This window comes from Rissa tridactyla, chromosome 19 (assembly GCF_028500815.1).
Source record: "Rissa tridactyla isolate bRisTri1 chromosome 19, bRisTri1.patW.cur.20221130, whole genome shotgun sequence".
NCBI classification, from domain to species: Eukaryota; Metazoa; Chordata; class Aves; order Charadriiformes; family Laridae; genus Rissa; species Rissa tridactyla.
The window spans coordinates 1,297,614-1,321,439 of NC_071484.1; the positions used below are offsets into that span (position 1 = coordinate 1,297,614).

The 23,826-nt window shown below is 53.5% G+C and overlaps 1 pseudogene; it reads right to left on the reverse strand.

Moving 5' to 3' along the window:
* Positions 1-736: 736 nt before the first annotated feature.
* Positions 737-11,091, reverse strand: LOC128919481 (T cell receptor alpha variable 12-3-like; annotated as a pseudogene).
* Positions 11,092-23,826: the final 12,735 nt, after the last annotated feature.

Genomic DNA, 23,826 nt, shown 5'->3' on the forward strand with positions numbered 1-23,826 from the left:
GGGTGGAAAGAGATCGCCAGCCCCTGCCCATGGAGCAGCAGCAGTGGGCGGTCCGTGCGGCAGGAGCGAGGGCTGGGCGGCTGCCCGTGGGCAGGAGGATCTCTGCCGCCCGCCGCCCTGTGCGGTGCAGGAAGGCGCGGCTCCTGGCCGGGAGCCAGCGGGGCCGGCCGCTGCCATCTCTCCTTGCCGGACACCGCGGGACACCGCAAGCGCTCCGGGCGCCATTCCTGCCCCGGCGGCGGCGGCAGTGCGGCGGGGGATTTCTCTGTGCGTCCCTCTGGGCGTGCGGGGTTGCCGCTGCCGGGGCCGGACCCAGTCGGGCGGGGGAAGCGGCCCGGAGCTCGGGGCCAGCTGGAGCCGGTTGGGGCGAGGCGGCATCGCCCCCTGGTGGGCCCGCCCGGGGCTGTCCCCCTGACCCCGACACACACGCCCGGCCCCGCCCGCGCCGGTTCCTGCCCGGCCGCAGCCCCGGCTCCTCTCCCCGTGTCTCCCAGGGCGCAGTAATACGCGAGCGCGGCCCCGCGCCGGGGCCGGGCGAGCCACAGGGCGCTGGAGCGGCGGTCTGCCGACACCCACAGCCGCCCCGGCGGGTCCCGCAGCTCTTTCGAATCTTCAAGTGTGCGCATGAGCAATGCAGGGCCTCGTCCTGGCAGCTGAGTGTACCAGTGTTTGAAGTCGTAAGAGTTTATATTGGGGTGCGAGCAATTTATGCTGATGCCAGTGCCCTCGGGGGTCTCTACCGTCTGCTGCTGCTGTACGTGGGCTCCTCCTGCAGCTGCTGCTGAGAAAGGAGAAGGAAAGGACAACAGCTGTTAAAGGTGGTCCAGCTGTGATGGCTCTTCTAGCAGAGGAATTGTCAGGAACAGTGGCAGGGACACAGGACAGGAAGAGATGGCAGTATGGGCCTATCAACACAAATGGAGAGTGACCCGGGTGTGGGTGTCTGAAGGCATGAGAGAAGGCAGGGAGGGAAGTTGAAATTTATGCATGCGGAGATTAGATAAAAGTCAGGTGGGTGGGTGGGTGGATGGATGGCAAGAGAGGACCAGGAGGGGAAGTGGGTGTTACAGCAAAGGATAGACGACAATTTTCAGGGCAATAAGAACTGCAGAATGCACAGGGGAAGGAGAGGGTGCATGCAAAAATAGACATGCAAAGGTGAATGCAAAGCAGGTCTACCGATCGAAACGGTGAGGACATCGGGAAAATAGCAAGAGGAGGCTCGGAGGCATAAAAGATGGCAGAGAGCCAGGAGCGGGAAAGAGAGGCTGAAGAAGGAGAGGGAGGAGTTGTCGCCGGGCTCCCCGGGGAACACGCCGGGCACAGCCCTGGACCCATCCACTACCGCCAGCCCCACGCACCCAGCAGCAGTGCGGCCAGCCCCGACAGCCCTGCGCCCCGGCACCGCCGCATCCCGCCGCTCCGCCGCCCGCGCCTCGCTGCCCCCCGCCAGCCCCGGCTCTCTGCTCCGGCCGCTCCGCCTCCTCTCCACCGCCTCCTCTCCTCTCCGCCGCCGCCAGCTCCGCCCCGGAGCTCAGCTCTGTGCCGGCGCCGCTCGGGGGCTCACCTGGGCTCAGAGCGCTCAGGGGCTCTCCCCGGCACGGGGAGCACTTTGCCCAACTGGGAAATGGACTCTCCCTGTCCTCCAGTAAGAAGACGCCTGCACAGCGCCAGCTGCAGCCTGGCACAGCAGCGGGGCCTTGTACCAGCGCATGGACCAGCTTCCCAGAGCTCTCTATGAGCCCAGGGGCTGGAACCAGCAGCCACTCGTTTCCTGCAGCTGGGAGTGAGGAGGCTGAGAGCCTCCCTTCAGCTGCTGCTCTGCAGCCCCAGCACAATGCCTAGGAGTTGTGTTGGGGCAGAGGGAGTGTGAGGACAAATGTGCCCATGGGTGGGCAGGGGTCAGGGAGGGCAGGGTTGGTGGGGAATCCCAGTGTCAGAATGTAGGTGAGAAGAGATCTTCAGAGGTCATCTAGACCAACACCTGCATTGAACAGTTCCCATTATTGATTCCCATTATATCAGGCCACTCCAGGATGGAGATTGCAGAAACCCCCAGGGAAATCTATTCCTGTTCTCAATTCTTTTAGCCCATTACTGAATTTGAGCTCGACATGCTCCAGCTGCTGTCCATTGCCTCTACTTCTGTCATTGGGTGCTTCCAGAGTCTAGGCCACCTTCTCGGTTTCCTTGAAACAGGTACTTCATGGACCTGCTGGGAACAATTTGGCTTACAGAGATCAGTGTCCTGCCTCTTCCCTGTACTTGGGCATCATCCCCAAACTTGCAGGAAGTGCTGATCTTCCCACTACTGTACATGAAAACATTAGGAAGTGTTGGTGCTACTGCTGATCCCTGAGGGACCCCACAAGGTCGTGTCTGCCAGCTGGGCTTTGCACCACTGCTCACAACTCTTTCTGACCGACATTCCACTGTAACCTTACCATCCTCTTATTGAGCCCAATTACCTCCAGTTAGGTCATAAAAAGGACAGGAGAGGCTGTCAGAGGTCCTGCTATACTCTAGATACTCATCTCCACTGCCTTTTCTTGTCCACAGTGCCCATCACCTCCTGAGAATGCAATGAGCTTTGCCCTCAACTACACTAGAGTCTCAGCTCAGAAGCAGCTCCACAGAGAGGGAAGTCATCCCTGGCTGAGCTGTCCCAGCAGAGCAATGAGCAATGTCCCCTGGCAATGAGCTCACCAAAGTACATGAAAGGGAAGGGGGAAGCCTTGGCTGCACTGTCTCCTGGTTGGGCCTGAGTCCAGGAAGACAAACATTCAGGAGGGGAGATGGGCTCAGGAACTCCATACACCCTTGACACCCTGTGTCGGAAAGAGGGTCCCTTTTGGAAACCCCTGTGGGACAGCACTAGGCTTTGGTGGATGTGGCCTCAAATCTAATGTCTGTACCCTCCTGCGGCAGTTGCTGGGCACTCAGACTGAGATTCCAGTGTGGGACATGAAGGTCCTTGTAGGCTGTAAGACCAAAGCAGTTGTCAGCCCTTTGGCTTTCCCTGTGCAAGCCACAGGGTCTGTCCTTCCACTCACAGCACAGCGATGTCAGGCTTCAGGTTCCTTTCATTCAGGACCTGTTTGATCCAAGGTCTCAGCCCCTGCCTGACATGGCATCAGGTCAATGTGCTGAACAAGCCCATTTGGCATTGACATGGACATGAGAGAGGACCGTGTGCCACCCCAGACACCACCGACACTAGTGTTCATAATGGGCATGAACATCAAAGCTGTCATCAGTTCTTTGGCTTCTCCTATGAAATCCACGGAGTCTGTTCTTCCAATCACAGTGCAGTGATATCAGACTCTGTGTTCCTTTCATTCAGGACCTGTTTGGGAAAAGGTCTCAGCCCCTGCCGGGCACAGCACCACACCTGTGAAGAGCACAAGTACGTTTGGCATTGGCTTGGGCATGAGAGAGGGCTATGTCCCATCCCAGACACATCAATAGTGCTTTGGAAGCAGATCCACTCAGGGATGGCCAGCACATGGTGGACAAGATCCCTCATCCTTTCTCCTTGCCCAGAAAGCAATCCCTGTCCTTTTGAACTCTCTAATACTGGGGAAAGGAACTGTGTCCTGGCCTGGAGAGGCAGGGAGCGGGGACTGCCAACCCTGCTGAGGAGCTCCCAATATTGCTAATATGAATTAAACTAAGGAGTCAAACAGGAGTGAAACTGTTCTTGTGGCCTGAAATTGGCAGAAGCTTTGGAGGGGCAGGAGAAGGAGGTGTCAGGAGGCAGGGGCTGCATTTCAGTGCCTCTTCCCTGGACACATCTCCAGCAGGCTGGTGCCATCACCACTCAGCTGCACTCAGGTGCCTTCTGAATCTGGGAATCTGCTGCTCTCTGGTGCTCATGGAGAGAGCAACAGAGAATGTCCCTGTCATGAGCAGCATATTGCTTCTTGAGGAGGGACACACAAGGACACACATGCACACATGGTCTCATGCGGGCCACCATGAAATTATACACTAATTTGTGATTCCACATTCATCCACGCTAACACAGCTGCTCATAAAGCACAGATGAGAAGAACAGATGCAGGAACACACCCAGGTGTGGATCCTGCTGACAACACCTGGGGACAACTGTGGCAGGGTTAGAGCATTTGGGAAAGGACAAGGCCCCAGGCATTCCTATGTCTTTACTTGTGTACTCACAGACTGCACAGAGTGGGGACGAGTCAAAACAGGCCACAGTTTTTTCCTGAAGACAGTGTTAGGCAGGATGGGGTCAAAAACCTAACAGCACAACGCACACACCTGGGGAGGCAACAACAAGTGACCACTGGGGTGAGCTGAGGAGGGAAAGAAAGAGATGGAAGTGTCACTTCCTCATGTGCGGGAGCACTTGGGCTGCCAGCGGAGGACGGCTGGAGCTTCTTCCAGTGAACGACACCAAACAGCCCCACTGAAGTGACCCAGGCTGGTGTCACTTGCCTCCTCTGGACCCACCCAGCACTTAACTGAGTCTTCTGCCTACACTGCTGCGTTCCTGCCCTGGAAATCCTGGGGCCTTTCATCCCAGTGATCACAGGAAACTTTGATTGAGGAATGGGTATGGTACAACTCTGGAAATTAAAAGGCAGCAGTGCAGGAGACCAAAGCACAGCCCATATCATTAGCTGCAATGGTTTGCATTCAAGATGAGCTTGTGCAAAAATTGTTACCTCTGCAAAGAATGCCTCTGGTGCTGAGGCAATGAAGGGCAGGTATAAAAGCCAGCCCAAGTCCCTGCTCTCTCATCCACTTCTCTGGCCTCCTTCTCCTTGGGAACGAGGTGAGTCTGAAGCTCCTTCTCCTCCTCTTACAAAGTGAGATCTCTCCTCGATGGACCTCTCAGCTGTTATGGCCTCTCTTCTTTTCTGTGTCCTGGAGCTCCTTGTCATGCTAGAGGGAAGTGTGGGGAAGTTCTGCAAAGAGAGTAGCTGGGATGTAGCTGTGGTGGCCCTGGTTTACAAATTACGAGACCCTCCATGGGCCAGGCTCCAATTTGTAGACCATTGATAACAACGTGGCTCCTTAACACAGCTTCCATCTCTCCACTCAGTAGTGGCCTTAGATCCTTTGTGACAGGGTAACCAGGCTGCTTCTCACCCACCCTTGTGCTCTCTTTCCTCCCTGATCCTCTCACAGGTGTACCTCTACCCTTAGAGACATGTCCTGCTACAACCAGTGCCTGCCCTGCCGGCCCTGTGGCCCAACACCTCTGGCCAACAGCTGCAATGAGCCCTGTGTCAGGCAGTGCCAGAACTCCACCGTTGTCATCGAGCCCTCTCCCGTGGTGGTGACCCTGCCTGGCCCCATCCTCAGCTCCTTCCCACAGAACACCGTTGTGGGATCCTCCACCTCCGCTGCTGTTGGCAGCATCCTCAGCTGTGATGGAGTGCCCATCACCTCTGGGTGCTGTGACCTCTCTGGCATTTCCAGCCGCTACTATGGAAGAAGGTCCCTCCTCTGATAAAGATTATAGGAAAGCCCCAAGAAGAGACTCCCTGAGGAACTCAGAACATGGTGCTGGGCAGCGGATTGATCTTTTGAATGTTGTTTTCAACACAGCTGAATGGCTTTGCCTTTCTCTCCCTTTTCCTTGTTTGCTTTGGATCCCCTTGTCCCCCTAATGCCAGCCTGCTAGGGACTGTCTGTCTCATCTCCTTCTGTGGGCCAGGATGACAGACATGATGTGGGAACTTCTCCATAGCCAAGGACAGCAGACTCACAGCTGCCCTTGGGGCCCCACGCATTGGTGGCCTCCATGTGGAGTGACTTTTTTTCCCTCTTTTGAATCATTAAAGTTCTGTTGCATTCAAGCTTGGCCTCTATGTGGTCCTTCCCTCTAGGGACACTGCCTGGCTTCCAAAGGAGAAGGGATGGAAGGGATTGAGAGCACAAGGAGACCCATCTCCATTCTCAGAGGAGTGGGAGGTTGGGACGGCTTGCAGGGGCTTCTCTTTTGGGAACCATCCCTTGGAGCTGAGGAAGGCATCCCTGGCTGTTCTGCTGACAATGAGCATCAGGTGTTGCCCTGCTCTGCCTCTGCTCATGGATGCCCAGAAAGGCAGGAGGCCCTGAGGGGGCAGCAGCCCTATGAGCTTTTGAGGAAGGGTGTTCCTCTTGCAATGGCCGGAGCTGTGCTGGAGTGGTTGGGTAGTGGGTGTGGAGTTCCAGAAGATGATTGGCTCCGCAGAACAGCAGGAGTGGTAATGCAGGGAACAGGCTTTGGGGTGACCTCTTTCCTCCATCACCAAATCTCGGGCCATGGCCTGGAGGCATCAGCAGGGAAAAGTCACTCATTCTGCTGAATGAATTGAGGCTGGAAACTGGAGTTAAACCTGTGGGAACTGAGGGCAGTCAGCACAGAAATGGGGACAGTGAAACGGTGTATTTCTGAGGGAGATCAAATTGCTCTCATAAAGAGCATGCAGGGGAATGAGAAGATCACGTCCCTCTTGGTTTACTGCGCACCCAGGCACATGCACCAGTTCAGTCATCTGCCACCCCTCCTCCTGGACATGGCTTGTGCTGGCACTTCTGCCAACAAGGATGTCATCACATTCAGTATTGGTGAGGTGACCCTCTGCTGCTTCCACTTCATCCTCACTTCTCCACAGGTGCAGAGCAAGAATCATCCTGTGGCTCTGCTGTGCAGAAGGCAGGCACTGAGCTGACTCAACCCGTGCTTCCCATTTCACTGCTGTGGCCAGTTTCTATGGCACGTGTGTCTCCACGTACATGGGAGCCCCCTCCAAAGGGTCGCTAGGCAGAGCAGTGGCTCTTCTTTGCATCATTCTTACTCCCCTGCTCAACACCTTGGTTTCCACCCTAAGAAACAAGGATGGGAAAGCTGCTCGTAGTTTTTCACATGCAATAAACAACTGGCAGAGTTGTAGCGTTTGACAGTTGAAATGATGAATGGAACTGTTTCCTTTGAAGAAAATGCTCTAAAACTCAACGGACCAAAATGGAGCAACGCTTCTGTGAATGGGATCTGCTCAGTGTTCCCAGCATCTCGAGGGATGTAAGGTTACCTATATTATCATCTCTTTCTTTCTAGTCCTGGCACTAATAAATGACATTTTTAAGGAATGCTTTGAAGAGGCAGAGTGCCTTTCTTACTGGGATCAGTTATTATAATTTCAGGTGCCCCAGCCTCAGTGTTTGCAGCCTGTGGGGAGTCTGGCTTGTCCCAGGTGTGCCACACTCTGCTGCCCTGTGAATACTCATCACTGAGGCACCATTCCCTTTACAGAGCTGGGACTGGTCCCACACCCCCACGGCACCCTTAGGGAGATCACTTATGACAGTTGGCACCTGTGCTTCTGCCAGTGCGTATAAGGAATTGCCTTCTGTCTCATCTTTGCAGATTCCTTGTAGAACTGCTTATGGTGATAGGACTCTGGCCAATAGATTGATCATTTAGTGGTCATTTGTTGGGTTTTTTTTTTCATTTTTTTTTTTTTTGTTTTTACTCTAAGCATAGGCAAGTGTTTAACTTGCCTCAAATGGTACAATAAAAATTCCCCAACAGCACACATATTTGTGCGTGTCCATGCCTGTGAGTGTGCATAGCTTCGTCTGCCTATGGGTGTGCATGTGTGTGCACCCAGGAGGCTATGTCAAAGGTCTTGCTAAAGTCACGGCACACCCCAGGCAGTGCCCCTCCCCTTCCCACAGTGCCTGTCACCTCCTCATGGAAAGCAATGAGGTTGGTGAGGCATCATTTGTCCTCAGTAAAACCATGTCAGCTGCTCCAAATCCCCTTCTTGCCTTTCACGCATGTAGAGAAGGCTCCTGAGAGTACTGTCTCCATCTTCCTTCCAGGGACTGGGTAGATACTGTCCAGTCAGCTCCTTGAATGCCCTTGGATGCATCCCAAGTGATCCCATGAACTTGTGTATGTCCAAATGGTAGTACGAGCTCCTTAATTCCTTATTCTTCTACTGTGGGTGCTGCTTCATTCCCATAGAGTCTGTGAGGAGGGTGAGGGATATGGTAGGCCTGAGGAGAAGCCATACCAGTAAAAGCTGAGGAGAAAGAGACATCGAGTACATGTCACTTGTCTCCAGATCCACTTCCTTACCAAGTAATGAGCCCAAATCTACTTAGCCATCCTGTTGCTGCCAATAGGCCCAGAAATACCTTTCTTGATTCCCTTCACATCTCTTGCAATTTTCCACTCCAGCTGTGCGTTTAAATCTGCTTTGCAGGGGACCATCCTTGTGCTCTGAGGAGGCTCTCTGTGAAGGTTAGCCAGCTCCTCTGGGACCTCCCTGCCTTGGGGAAGTTTCCCAGGCCATTGTGCCAAGCCGGTCGATTCCATACCACTTCAAGATGCGCTCTTCTGAAGTCCATTGCAGTAGTTGTCCTGTTTGTCTTGGTCAGTTCTCTGAGGATCTTAAACTCCACAGTCTCCTGGTCACTGCAGGCAAGGCTGATCTTGAACTTTCCATCATCCAACAGTTCTTCCTCATTTGTGAGTAGCAGATCACAGAGAGCCTCTTTCTTAGTCTGTTCATGGATTGCCTGCATCAAAAATGTGTCTTCCATACAGCCCACACATGTCCTGGTTTGCTTGTGCCCAGCCATTTTCCTCCTGCAGCAGACAATGAGGTGGTGAAAGTCATCCATGAGCACCTGAACCCATGGTGTGCGCACTGCCTGACGCGGACTGGGGTCATCTTCATTCCTCTTTCCTGCTCTTGCTTTCTCACTCTAGCCTACCCAATTGCACCTGAAATGTAAAACCTTACAGGCTCCTGCTGTGGGCCCAAGTCACTGTAGCCTGGCATTTCCTTCTCGGGGACTGGAGCCTGCAGCTCCCAAGGGGATGATGACAGTTACACGTCAGGGGCACCCAATGTTCCTGTTGTCAACAGCAATGCAGCCTTTCCCTGGACTGTGCTGTTGTACTAGGGTAGACCATGTGCTTGCCCAGGGGACAGGACCCTGGCTAGCAAAGGCATTTAGAGGTCACACGTGTGACTATGTGAAGCTTGGAGAGGGACTGTCTGTAAAGCAGAGGGCTGTGCTGAGTGTCCCCCTCAACCCAGCAGAGTGAGGGACAATGCCTGTCCCTGTGTGGGGAGCTTCTGCAGCAGCTACTGTTCATGGAGATGTTTCCCTTGAGGAGTCACCTCTATGCACAGGGACAAAAAGAAAGAAAATCCCTCTGGGGGAAGAGAGGAGTGCTCAGGCACTCATTTGTGACTGAGCAGATCCAGGACACTTGCTACCAAAAGTGCCAGTTCATCACAGCAGATGAGCAGGAGGAACTGACCAGCTCCCACTAGAATGTTTAACGCCCCAACGAGAACAGGGGAATGAAGACCCATGGATGCCCCATGCTGGGATCTGCCTAGGAGAAGAAAAGGCACAGCATCTCTTTACATCAACTGCCATGGCCAATGTTCAAGAGGGAAATAACAAAATGGAACCAGCTTTAAGGTGTCTCCATCTTGAGACAAGACAAACCCAGTGGGTGTCGGGGAGGATGGATGTGCCTGCGGTTATTAATAGCGGTGAAGATAAACAAATGGCTAATATATAAATGCAATGGTTCAAGTGTGTGCTGTTTAATCAGACAGAAGAACTTCCAATGCATTGGCAATAAGAAGACTGTGCCTTCATGTAGTGTGGTATGGGAATATTTAAGGCCATGGTTGCATAAATTGATGTGTGGAACGGACACCCGAGGGCACTTCCCCTGCGTGTACAGGGAAAGCAGCGCTGCAAGGGCAAACCTGACAGACCCTTCCCTCATCCTCAGCCTTGCACAGACACATCTCTTCCATCCCCTGGGCTCTTCCACAGCCAAGGAAGCTCGCTGCACCAGGGTGTCACGCACCGCACAGAGGTACAAGGCACTGTCAAAGAGCCCGACTTCCTCCAGCTGCAGGAGGCTGTATTTCTCCATGGTGTTCAGCACGGTGGTGAGACGGCCACTGGGCTTGCAGCCAGCAGTTGCCTGATAGCAGACCAGCTGGGGACCTTGGCCTTTCCTCTGCTGGTACCAGACCAAGCCATAATAGCTGGAAGTCTGGTAGGTTCATGTTATTTGAAAGTTGTCTCTCTGCTTCACTGTGACTTGTCCTTCTTGCTGGGTGACAGTGACCTGGCCCATGGTGCCTGGAAGAAAGCGAAGGTCAGCAGCTCAGCAGGGAAGGGCTCTGGGAAACAAATCAGGAGTGGAAGCAAGACCCAGGCAGAGAAGGCTGCCTCTCCCTTGTCCTGTAGGAAAATCCTGAGTTCTGGGGACATCCAGGTGGAGAGGAGTTTTGGGCAGCAGCTCGGAGCTCTGAGCCCAGTGTGGAGCTTGAGAAGAGCTGTGCAGTGTCCCTGCTCCTCCTCCCAAGTCCTGTTCCTCCTCCCTGCTCCTAGTGCCCAGAGAACCAGGGAACAGCCTGTTACTCCTAACCTTTGTGTGCTGGGACCAGCACAACTCCAGCATGTTGAGGCATCTATGGAGCTATGGCAAAAAGGTTCATCCTGTTTCACTATGCCTGTCATCTCCAAGAGTTCCTAGCTCCCTGATGACCGGCGATGCTGAGATGAATGGTAGAAAGAGAGATCCCTGGCTGTGTAAACAGCCAGGAGAAAACTGGAAGGCATGTCAGGCATGTGCCAGCCAGGAGGCATAATGGGACGCCCTGGTAATGCCAGTGGGATGAGAGCATAAATGTCCTCCAGGCAGTGTTGACAAGTTCTGCGAATTTGCATTGGAAAGGGAAAATGTGAGGGTGCTCTCATGCAAAAATGAGAGCTGAGATCTCCTGTGGCGACAGCACGCGGATCAGGAGAGAAAGTCAGAGAGAAAGGCATGAAGGTGAGAGAAAAGCAGGTATCTCTCTTCTTTCTTTTCATATCCAAAAGAAAGAGGATCTTGAGAGAACAGGTTGAAATCCAAAAATGTGAGTCAATATTTCCCAGCATTTTCCTCTAGTTAAGGAGTAGTTCTCTGCACGATCCTGATCAACCTGGCAAGCCTTGGGAGAAGAAGGATGCATTTATAGAAAGCCAGGACTTACCCAGCCGTTGCCCCAGGAAGGCCATGAGGATGAGAGATCTGAGTTGCATGTTGAGACCAACCCACCTGTTTGTGGAGTGAGAGAGAGTCAGAAAACCCCCTCCCAGACCCGAGATAACAGAACTGCTGGAAACAACGTTGTTGGGGGAGCAAAGGAAGAAGCGGGGAAGAGCAGTGATCTGTTCGTCCTGTGCTTCAAATGCTGCTTCAAATGCAGCCAGTGGCATTCTCAGCATTTCCCCATGAAGAGTTCCTGGGGAATCTGGGGGTCCCAGTGGTGGAAAGGGACTCACTCTGTTCCAGCGAGCTCACAGTGGAGTCCTCCCCCGTTAGGACAGGAACCATCCAGCAGCCCAGGGCTTCTGGCTGTGTCCAGTTCTGGTAGGACAACCCACAGTATGAGCAAGGAACCTGGCTCCAGAACTGCTGTGTAGATGCAACAAACCCAGAGATACCAAGGACAACATACTCCTACACTAGGGTAAATTGTAAGGGACCAGGAGGGAACAGAACTAGGCATGAGTGGGTCACCCCCGCTCCCAGGGAGCACATGGGACACCCATTGGAGTGCTGCACTGTGAGGGATGGGGATAGGGCAGCCCCGCACCCACAGCTGAAAGGGCATGTGAAGGGGTGGGGGTACTGCAGGTGGGGACCCCTACTCCCACCCCCTCCCCCTTGCCACAGGAACTCCAGAGTGATCCCATGCACCACTCATGGCAGAGAGAACCAACCGCTCATTGTCGTTAAGTTAACCTGAGCTGAGTAGGCCCAGACCTGTGCTGTGCTGAGCTGTATATATCACTTGGCAAACTTGGCAATGCTGCCACAAACACGTCCTTGTCTTGATCTAGGAGTGAAGCACTGTGCTTTCATATAAATGCCCTTTTGCTGAACAGTAGAAATTGGGAGCGGTTTATTTCTAAGGAAATGCCATGAAAACTCCAGAGATGACAATGCCTAAGATGAATCTCAGCATGGGCAGGATTTGCACTATGTGCTAAGTCCCAACTCGATCTCCACCTCAGGCTCCATAACTCAGGGTTTCCAGCATTTGAAGGGGCATAACATCACACATTCTATCCCCCTTTACCTTCTGGTACTATCTCCAGCTCATGGTATTTTAGTCAAGACTCTGGAGGCAGACACCCATTTCTAATGGGATCTATCTACAGCCATGCTGCGCCTTCATCATCAAAAAACTCCACAATTCCAAATTTTCAGTAGGAACTTCCCCTGTTCCAGATCATGTCCATTGCCTTTCGCTCTGTCACTGTGCTCAAGAAGTGTCTGGCTCCATCCGGCTTTTCACGCTCCAGTCATGTCTTAGGAACAGGTCTCTCTTAAGCTTCTCTTTTGAACGCTGAAGAAGGCCAGTTCTAGTCTAGGAGGCTGCAGGCTGTTTTCCTGCTTTTTGCTCCTCCTGGAGGTCACAACCAGCCCAACCAGCCCCAGCATGGGAGCAGTGTCCATGGTGACCTGCTCCTGCCATGCAGTGCCCAGCCGGAGACAGGGGCCTGCAACCACCTGAAGAAAGACCCATTTGTAGCCACTCATGTGGTCCCTGTTCCTCCGTAGTGTCTGAAAAGAGGTAGAACCAGGAACAGACAAGACACACCCAGGAACAGTACCTGTGTCTCTTTTGCCACAGGAGTATTCTCTCCCTTCTCCCTAGGTCATGGATGAAGCCCTTCAAGGGAAATGTCTCTGGGAACAGCACCTGCTGTAACCATCCCACCCAGAGTCAGACGAAACACCTCTCTCTGGCTGGAGGACATCCAGCACAGCCCTCTGCTTCACAGACATCTACTGCCCATCCCTTCAGGTATAACGGTCTGCCCCTTTGCCTGAAGACGACACCCTCCAGAAGGGTGAGAAGAGAGGATCATCTTATAAACTCAGGGATGTTTCCACCTTCAGGGGGATCAAACACCTTATGGGATTCCACTTCCAGCTCTGGAACCCTCAGCACAAGAAGGACATGGACCTGTGGGAGCGGATCCAGAGGAGGGACACAAAGATGATCCGATGGCTGGAGCACGTCTCCTATGAAGACAGGCTGAGAGATTTGGGGTTTTTCAGCCTGGAGAAGAGAAGGCTCCGGGGAGACCTTAGAGTGGCCTTCCAGTACCTGAAGGGGGCCTACAAGAAAGCTGGGGAGAGACTCTTTGCAAGGGCATGTAGCAATAGGACAAAGGGCAATGGTTTTAAGCTAGAGCAGGGTAGGTTTAGATTTGACATTAGGAAGAAGTTCTTTACAATGAGGGTGGTGAGACACTGGAACTGGTTGCCCAGAGCAGTGGTGGAGGCCCCATCCCTGGAGACATTCAAGGCCAGGCTTGATGAGGCTCTGAGCAACCTGATCTAGTTGAAGATGTCCCCGCTTCCTGCAGGGGGGTTGGACTAGATGGCCTTCAAAGATCCCTTCCAACCCAACACATTCTATGATTCTGTGAAGTGGAAAAGTTTTTTTCTAGCTTGTGGAAGACATGGGATGTTTTGGAGAAGCAGCAGAGACAGGGAAAGGGAAGGATCAAGGCAATTTGGCCAGGAGCAAGCACGGGAAGACAGAGACAGCAATAAGAGGGGCCAATCCCATGTGACCATGTATCAGATGCATGTGCTGGCCTGGCAATGCCTGTTGCTCTGCCTTGTTTGTCACCTGCCAGGAGATCCCTGGAAACACAGTTATCAAGTCCAGTTGGGACAGAGAGCAGGGCTGATCCTTCCCTGTGTGACTCAGAAGCCTCTGCCCATGGGTTTGACCACCTCTGTCAGCTGCTCGAGCCACACAGAGTTCCCCGGGGACTGGCCGGAGGCCAGAGGCCTCCTGCCAGCTCTCATTCCCCTCAGACCTCCAGCCCCTGAGGGCAACTCAGCAAATCCCTTTCTGACTCATTCCTCAAGGAGGAACCTGGCATGCCTTGAGGCTGTGCTCAGTGTCTCCAGGCCAAGCAGTTTGCCCTGTCTCCTGGGCACCAACTGCAAATGTGTGGAATCCTGTCAAAGAAGCTTGTGGTCTCACCACTGAGCCCCTGTGGGGAGTGTTTGAAGGTGCCTCTGACCTCGACATGCCCTTCTCCTGCTGCTGGGGAGCTTCAACTCTTGACCCCATGCAATGACTGTGTAACGCTAGCAGGAACATTTGGGCAGGAGTGTGAAATTCTGTAGCTGGCGGACTCAGTTTTCCATTGTATATCTGAGCTTTTACAGGAAAATGAACTGTGAAACCCTTTCTGGTTGTTCTTTTCTAAGGACCATTTGGCATTGGTAACTCTGCTCTGGAGTCCCTATGGTTGCAGAGTAGAGGAAAGCACCTGCTCAGGATTCCCTCGGCATCCTCATGGGGAAAGTCAAAAGGCCGAGAAGAGGCCCTGTATGTTCCATGTCAGCAGTGGGCAGTCCGTGCGGCAGGAGTGAGGGCTGTGCGGCCTCCCGTGGGCAGGAGGATCCCTGCCGCCCACCGCCCTGTGCGGAGCAGAAAGGCGCTGCTCCTGGCCGGGAGCGGCAGCGCCCTGTGGCGAGCCCGCCCGGGGCTGTCCCCGCGGCCCCGACACACATGCCCAGCCCCGCCTGCGCCATTTTCTGCCCGGCCGCAGCCCCGGCTCCTCTCCCCGTGTCTCCCAGGAAGCAGTAATACACGGCCGCGTCCCCGCGCCGGGGCCAGGCGAGCCACAGAGTGCTGGAGCAGTGGTCTGCCGATACTCACAGCCGCTCCGGTGGGTCCCACACTGGTTTATCTCCAGTGACACTTGTCACAATGTGACACAGTGCCTGGTCTTGAAGCTGATGATACCACTGAACGTTCATGTTTCCCTTAATGTTGGGGTGTGAGCAGTTGATGCTGATGGCGGTGCCCTTGCTGGTCTCTGCCGACGGCTCCTGCTGCACCTGCGCTCTGCCCACAGCCACTACAGAGAAAGGATAGGAAAAGGCCAAAGATCACTAAAGAGCACCCAGGTCTGATGGCTCTTATGCCAGAGAAATCGTCAGAAAGAGTGGCATGTGGATAGAGCTGGACTGGAACAAATGGGGACCATGTGGTTATCGAGAGTGATCCTTGTGTGGGTTTGTGGAGCAATGGGACAAGTCCGCAAGGGACTCTGTAATAGATGCATACAGAGATCGAATGAAAGCCAGGTGGAGGCATGGATGGGTGGATGCATGGGTGGGGAGAAGAAGAGGAGACAGGAGAGTTGAATGTGTTACAGTGAAGGATGAAGGGTTGAATTGAGAAGAATAAATGCTGAAAGCACAGGGGGATCAGAGGATATATGGAATAATGACACAGTGCAGAAAAGTCAATTTGTAGTTATGGATATGAAGGAAGCAGAGGGAAAGATGGGAGAGGGGTCTCAGGCACTAGGAAGAGGGGTTAGAGATGGTAGACACATGGAGAGATGGATCAGAATATGGGTGGGTGGATGGACAAAGGGCAGAGAGGGAGCAGAGGTTGTTACAGGTAAGGAGAGAGGGCTATATTGAGAGCAGTAAGAACTGCAGAATGCACAGGGGAAGGAAAGGGTACATGAAAATTAGGCATACGTGCCAGGAGGCTCGTACTGATAGAGGTGGTGAAGAAAGAGGGAGAAGAGGGGACTCGGAGGGTTGGGAAGGGGCACAAAACATGGCAGAGAGCCAGGAGCGGGAAAGAGAGGCTGAAGGAGGAGAGGGAAGAGTTGACGCTGAGCTCCCCGGGGAACACGCGGGGCACAGCCCCGGCCCCATCCACCACCGCCAGCCCCAGGCACCCAGCAGCAGCGTGGCCAGCCCCACCAGCCCGGCGCCATGCTGCCCCCCGCTCCTCTCCTCTCCTCTCCTCTCCTCTCCTCTCCTCTCCTCTCCTCTCCTCTCCTCTCCTCTCCTCTCCTCTCCTCTCCTCTCCTCTCCTCCTCTTCCCTTCCCTTCCCTTCCCTTCCCTTCCCTTCCCTTCCCTTCCCCACTCTTCTCACTGCTGACACCTACGGTAACGCCAGCTCCGCCCCGGAGCTCAGATCTGCGCCAGCGATGCTGGAGGGCTCCTCATGGGCTCAGAGTGCTCAGGGGCTGTCCCCGGTGCAGGCAGCACTTTGCCCAACTGGGAAATGGACTCTCCCCATCCTCCAGAAAGAAGAAGCCTGCACAGTGCCAGTTGCAGCCTGGCACAGCAGCGGGGCCTTGGCCCAGCACATGGACCAGCTTCCCAGAGCTCTCTACGAGCCCAGGGGCTGGAACCAGCAGCCACTCGTTTCCTGAGGCTGGGAGTGAGGAGGCTGAGAGCCTCCCTTCAGCTGCTGCTCTGCAGCCCCAGCACAACACCTAGAAGTTGTGTTGGGCCAGAGGGAATGTGAGGACAAATGTGCCCATGGGCGGGCAGGGGTCAGGGAGGGCAGGGGTGGTGGAGAATCCCAGTGTCAGAATGTGTGTGAGAATGGATCTCCAGAGGTCATTTGCATCAGCCTTTGCTCAGAACAACTCAGATTGCCCAAAGCCACATTCAGCCCAGCCTTGAACACCTCCCAGGATGGAGATTGCACAGCCTCCCTGGGAAACCCCTTCCTTGACTCACTATTTCTTTTAGACTACTGCTTCATGAGAATTCCCCATGTTCCAGCTGATGTCCATTGCCTCTACTCCTGTCATTAGGCACTTCCAGAGGCAAGGCCTATCTTCTCCGTCTCCTCTGAGCAAGTGGTTCCTCGATCTGTTCAGAACACTTTACCTATACACAGCTCAGTGTAGTGCCTGTTTCCCCCTTGTTGGTGTTTCCCAAAGCCTTGGTGGGAGTGCCCTCCTTCCAACCTCTCATGTTGCTCAGGAAATCAAGAAACAGTGTTGGTCCTACTGCTGATCCCTGAGAGACCCCATTAGTACCTGACTGCCAGCTGGGCTTTGCACCACTGCTCACAATTCTTTCTGCATAACACTCCAGTCAATTTTCTTCTCACCTTATCATGCTCCAACCCATTTATCCCCAATTTGGCTCTGAAGGAAGTAGGAGAGAGGCTGTCAAAGGTCTTGCTAAACTCTACGTACACTCCTGCCCTGCCCTTCCCTTCTCCACAGTGACTGTTACCTCCTGAGAAAGCAATGAGCTTGGCCATCAGCTCCTCAGCTCGGAAGCACCTCCATGGAGAGGGAAACCAGCCCTGGATGAGCTCTCCCGGAAGAGCTCCCTGGCACTCATCTCTATGGGGTCACTACAGGGAAGTGGAGGATCCCTCAGCTGCCTTATCTCCAAGCTGGATGTGAGTCACGGAATCACGGAATCACGGAATCTTCAGAGTTGGAAGGGACCTCTAGAGATCATCTAGTCCAACTCCCCTGCTAGAGCAGGATTGCCTAAAGCACATCCCTCAGGGCTGCATCCAGGCAGGTCTTGAAAATCTCCAGAGAAGGGGACTCCACCACCTGCCTGGGCAGCCTGTTCCAGTGCTCTGTCACCCTCACTGTAAAGAAGTTTTTCCGTGTATTTGAACGGAACTTCCTATGTTCTAGCTTGTGCCCATTGCCCCTTGTCCTGTCGCTGGGAACCATTGAAAAGAGTCTGGCTCCGTCCTCCTTAAACCCACCCTTTAGGTACTTGTAAACATTAATCAGGTCCCCCCTCAACCTTCTCTTCTCCAGGCTAAAGAGTCCCAGCTCTTTCAGCCTTTCCTCATAAGGGAGGTGCTCCAGTCCCACAATCATCTTGGTTGCCCTTCGCTGGACTCGCTCCAGTAGTTCCCTGTCCCTCTTGAACTGGGGAGCCCAGAACTGGACACAGTACTCCAGTTGTGGCCTCACCAGTGCAGAGTAGAGGGGGAGAATGACCTCCCTCGACCTACTGGCCACACTCTTCCCTATGCAGCCCAGGATGCCATTGGCCTTCTTGGCGACAAGGGCACACTGCTGGCTCATGGATAATTTGCTGTCTACCAGGACCCCCAGGTCCTTCTCCTCAGAGCTGCTTCCCAGCATGTCCGCCCCTAACCTATACTGGTGTTTGGCATTCTTCCTTCCCAGGTGCAGGACCCTACACTTGCTTTTGTTGAACCTCATTAGGTTCTTCTCTGCCCAGCTCTCCAGCCTGTCCAGGTCACGCTGGATGGCAGCACGGCCCTCCGGAGTGTCGGCCACCCCTCCCAGCTTGGTATCATCAGCAAACTTGCTGAGGATACACTCTGTCCCCTCATCTAGGTCATTAATGAATATATTGAACAAAATTGGTCCAAGTATTGACCCCTGAGGGACACCACTCGTTACAGGCCTCCAACTGGACTCTGTGCCGCTGATCACAACCCTCTGGGTTCTGTCACTCAGCCAGCTCTCGATCCACCTCACTGTCACCTCGTCTAGCCCAGGGCAGCCAAACCTTCAGGCAGGGATATGGGCTCAGGAACTTTCTGTACTGTGCATAGCCCTTGTTTGAATGAGGGTGTCTCTGGACAGCCCTGCAGGACAGCAGTGGGCTTTGGGGGAGTGTGGCCTTGGATCCAATGTCCCTTCCCTCCCAAGGACAGTTGCTGGGTGCTCAGTCTGAGATTCCAGTAGGGGACATGAACATTCTGAGCATGAACATCAAAGCTGTCATCAGTTCTTTGGCTTCTCCTATGAAATCCACAGAGTCTGTTCTTCTGCTCACAGTGCAGTGATATCAGACTCTGTGTTTCTTTCATTCAGGACCTGTTTGGGAAAAGGTCTCGGCCCCTGCCTGGCACAGCACTAGGCCTGTGAAGAGCACAAGTACTTTTGGCATTGGCTTGGGCATGAGGGAGGGCTGTGTCCCATCCCAGACACAGTACACAGTGTTTTGGAAGCAGATCCACTCAGGGATGGCCAGCACATGGTGGGCAGAATTCCTCAGCCTTTCACTTTGCCCAGAATGCAGTCCCCATCCTTTGAACTCTCTAGCACTGGGGAGAGCAGCTGTGTCCCGGCCTGGAATGGCAAGGAGTGGGGACTGCCAGCCATGCTGAGGCACTCTCAGTATTGTCACATTGAATTCAACTAAGGATCAAGGTTGGAGTGAAACCAACCTTGTTGGGGCCTGAAATGGGCAGGAGTGGAACGTGAGCTCTGCAGGGGCAGGACAAGGAGGCATCAGGAGGCAGGGGCTGCATTTCAGTGTCTCTTCCCTGGACGCATCTTCAGCAGGCTGGTGCCATCACCACTCCACTGCAGTAAGGCTCCTTCTGACCCTGGGAACCTGCTGCACTTTGGCACTCATGTGACTGTCCCCACCATGAGCAGCACATTCCCTTGTGATGAGGAATGCACAAGGATACACACACACACACGTTAATGCACAACAGCATCAAGTCATCCACAAATTTGTGCTCCCACACTCATCCACACAAACATGGCTGCACACAAGTGCACATAAGACAAGAAGACAAGTAGGGACGCAAGCAAGCGTGGAGTCTGCCAAGGACAGATGGGGTTGTTACAGAGTTAGAACTCTGTGCGGAAGCACAAGGCCCCAGACATGCCCATGCCATTGTTTGTGTACTCACAGACTCCAGGGAGTGGGCACCATTCCAAAGCAGCCAGAATTTTTTGCTGAGGTCAGTGGTAGTCAGGACAGGTTCAAAACCTAGCAACACAATGCACATACCTGGGGAGGCAACAACAAGTGACCACTGGAGGGAGTAGAGAAGGGGGGGAAAGAGTCCTCATGCATGGGAGCCCATTCGCATCCAGCTGAGGATGGCTGAATTGTCTTCCTGAGAAAAACACTTCAAACATCCCCACCGGAGTGACCCAAGCTGAGGTGTCTTTCCTGCCCTGGACCACTCCAGCACTTGAGCTGACTCTTCTGCCTTGCACTGCTGCATTCCTGCCCTGGAAATCCTGGAGTCTTTCCTTCCAGCACTAACAAGAAGCTTTCATTTGGGAATGGGCACGGCACAGCTCTGGAAATGAAAAGGCAACAGTGCAGGAAACCAAAGCACAGCCCATATTATTAGCTGTGACGGTTTTCATTCAAGATGACTGTGTGCAAAAATTGTTACCTCTGCAAAGGGTGCCTCTGGTGCTGCGGCAATGAAGGGCAGGTATAAAAGCCAGCCCAAGTCCCTGCTCTCTCCTCCACTTCTCTGGCCTCCTTCTCCTTGGGAACCAGGTGAGTCTGGAGCCTCTTTACCTCTTCCAGAATGAGATCTTTCCTTGATGGACATCTCAGCTGATATTGGCTATGTCCTGTCCTGGGCTTTGTAACTTCTTGTCATGATAGAGGGAAGAGTGGAGAAGGTCTGCTTAGCAAGAGGCTGGGATGTGGCAGAAGGATCTTTTGATTTATACCCAATGAAAGGCCTTCCCTGGGCCAGGCTGCTCTTTGTAGTGCAATATATACCATGTGGCTCCTGGCCGAGCTACCAGCTCCCCACTCAGAAGTGGCCTTGGCTCCTTTCTGACGGGGTAACCAGGCTGCTCCTCACCCACCCTTGTGCTCTCTTTCCTCCCTGCTTCTCTCCCAGGTGCACCTCCACCCTTGAGACATGTCCTGCTACGACCAGTGCCAGCCCTGCCGGCCCTGCGGCCCCACCCCACTGGCCAACAGCTGCAATGAGCCCTGCATCAGGCAGTGCCAGAACTCCACCGTCGTCATTGAGCCTCCTGCTGTGGTGGTGACCCTGCCTGGCCCCATCCTCAGCTCCTTCCCACAGAACACCGTTGTGGGATCCTCCACCTCCGCTGCTGTTGGCAGCATCCTCAGCTGTGACGGAGTGCCCATCAACTCTGGGTGCTGTGACCTCTCTGGCATTTCCAGCTGCTACTATGGCAGAAGATGCCTCCCCTGCTAAAGACTGTGGGGAAACCCCAAGGAGACACCCTGAGGAATCACAACATGGTGCTGGGCAAAGGATTGATGTTTTCAATGCTGCTTTCAGCATAGCTGAATGACTTTGCCTTTTTCTCCCTTTTCCTTGTTTGCTTCACATCCCCTTAGCAGCAAGGTTCCCCCAAGACCAATCTGGTGGGAACCATCTGTCTTCCTCATCCTCTGTGGGGCGGGTAGAGAGACATGATGCAGGAACTTCTCCACAGCCGAGGACCGCAGATTCACAGATGCCCCTGGGGCTCCATGAACTGGCACCCCCCACTTGGAATGACTTTCTTTCCTGCTTTTGACTCATTAAATTTCTCTTGCATTCAAGCTTGACCTCCATGTGGTCCTTCCCTCTGTGGACACATCCCGTCCTGACAAAGCACAAGGGGTGGAAGGGGTTGAGAGCACAAGGAAACCCTGCTCCAGTCACAGACAAATGAGCGGTTCAAACACCCTACATTGGCTCCTCTTTTGGGAACCATCCCTTGGAGCTGAGGAAGACATCTGTGGCTGCTCTGCTGCCAGTGAGCATCAGGCCTTGCCCTGCTGGTATCTCTGCCCACAAATGCCCAGAAGGCAGGAGGCCCTGAGGACTCAGCGGCCCCATGAGCTCTTGAGGAAGGGCATTCCTCTTGCTATGGACGGAGCTGCTCTGGGGTGGTGGGGTGAAGGGTGTGGGGCTCTGGAAGATGATTTGCTGGCAGAATAGCAGGAGTGGTCATGCAGGGAACAGCCTTTGGCATGACCTCTCCCCTCCACCACGTAATTTAGGGGCCATGGCCTGGAGGCATCAGCAGGGTAGTTATCTATGCCGCTGAATGTATCAAGGCTCGAAACTGGAGCTAAGCATGTGGGAGCTGAGAGTGGTTAGCATAGAAGTGGGGACAGTTGATTTCTGAAGGAGATCAAATTGCTGTGATAGAGACCGTGCAGGAGAACGGGAAGATCAGCAAGGATGAGGGTACTGGGAGCACTTCCCATGAATGCTGAAGGCAGGTGCAGAGCTCTTGACTGCTTCATTGGTCCCCCTAAAGAATGTGCACTCAGGAATTGGCTGCCTTTCTTGGGAGCAGGACACTTTTTAGCCTGTACGTCTCATCCCTTATGATCCGTGGAACTACCTCTTGGCCGCCACTACAGTCTCATATCTTATTTCCCACCATGAAAATCTAGGTTTTCTTGGCAAAACTGTACAAGTGCAAGGATGGTAATCCTCCCACCCATGTCCTCCACTGAGAGGGAATTATGGTGGATGAAGTGTAGCTCAGAATGACTGAAGACCAAAAGTTGCAGTCTCTCTTCTCTGGTGCCTTCCTTCCAAAGGTGCTGGATGACTTCTCAGGCCAGGGGACATACACATCTCCTTCCACAGCTGCATGGCCCAGCTATACTTCTGGCTCCTGAGAAGCGCTCAATGCTTCCTCTACGATCTCATGTCCTACGGCCACTGCTTGACTCTCTGCAACCCACTGCTCTATGAGGCCATCGTGCATAAGGCTGTGTGCATCTGGCTGGCGGCAGGCACATGGCTGGCCAGTTCCCTGTCTCCTTCTCTGCATGTAATACCTCCCATTTGGCTTCCTGCAGGCCCAAGCACATCCTCCACTTCTTAGCTGATTCACAAGCTGCCCTGGACATGGCTTGTGCTGGCCGTGATTGGCCATGATTAATCACATGGCCGTGATTACCTTCAGTATTGGTGATGAGACCCTCCACTGCTTCATCTTCATACTCACTTCCTACAGGTGCAGAGCGAGAACCATCCTGTGACTGCTGTGCAGAAGGCAGGCCCAGAGCTGCCTCAACCTATGCTTCCCATTTCACTGCTGTGGTCTGTTGCTAGGGCCCGTGTGTCTTCACCATCATGGGAAGTGACCTCCAAATGGTCACTGGACAGAACAGCAAGTGTTGTTGGAGTTCCCAGCTTGGAGTTCCCAGTCTCTGGCGGGATTTAAGGTTATCCACACGGTCCTCTCTTTCTAGTCTTAGCGCTAGTAAATAGCATTTTAAGGAATGCTTTGAAGATGCTGAGTGACTTTATTAGTGGGATCAGTCCATGTCACTTCTGGTGCTCCAGCCTCGGTTTTTGCAGCCTGTGGGGAGTCGGGCTTGTCCCAGGCTCACCACTGAGGCACTGTACCCTTTACAGTGCTGGGGCAAGTCCCACACCCCAACATCGCCCTTAAAGAGATCACTTAGGACACCCGGGATCATCTAAGGCTGGAGGAGTTTTTTTCCAATGTAATGTGGAGATTCTTTGTAGCTGCAGCAATATGGATGTTCTCTAGATTTTTTGTTATGCCTGACGCACAGAGTTGGGACATGGAGAAGCTCAATATCTGGAAAGGTCATGGCAGCTTCGACTCCACTGTGCTTTCTCTCTCTTTTCTAGTGAGAAAAGAATTGACTGAACCAGCGTCAAGCTCTTGAACTCACTAAAGCTGATGGTGCCTGATTCATTGCCTTGACTGTGGGGTCTGAAGGATTTGCCTAAAGTCATCCCAAGAGGCTGTGAGCTGGCATTGGGTGCCCTAGTTCTCAGCGGTGTGTATGCAGGTTCATGCTCACGTACATGTTCCTCTTGCTCTGCTCATGTATGCATTTGCACCCATGGGAAGGCACCTTGAAAGACCATCTAGTTCAATATCCCTTGTCATGGCCAGTGGCATCTCTCACTAGATCACATTGCTCAGAGCCTTCACCAAACCTCACCTTGAACACCTCCAATGATGGGGCTTTCATAACGTCTCCGGTCAATCTTTTATAGTTTCTCACCACCCTCATCATAGAATAATTTCTTCCTTATGTCCAATCTAAATCTACCCTCTTTCAGTTTTAAGCTATTGACCCTTGGCCTTTCACTACAGGCTCTGGTAAAACATCTTTCTCCTTCTTTCTTATAAGCCATCTTCAAAAATTGCAAAACCACAAGAAGGTCTGCCCAGAGCCTCCTCCTCTCCAGGCTAAACAACCCCACCTCTCTCAGCCTTTCTTC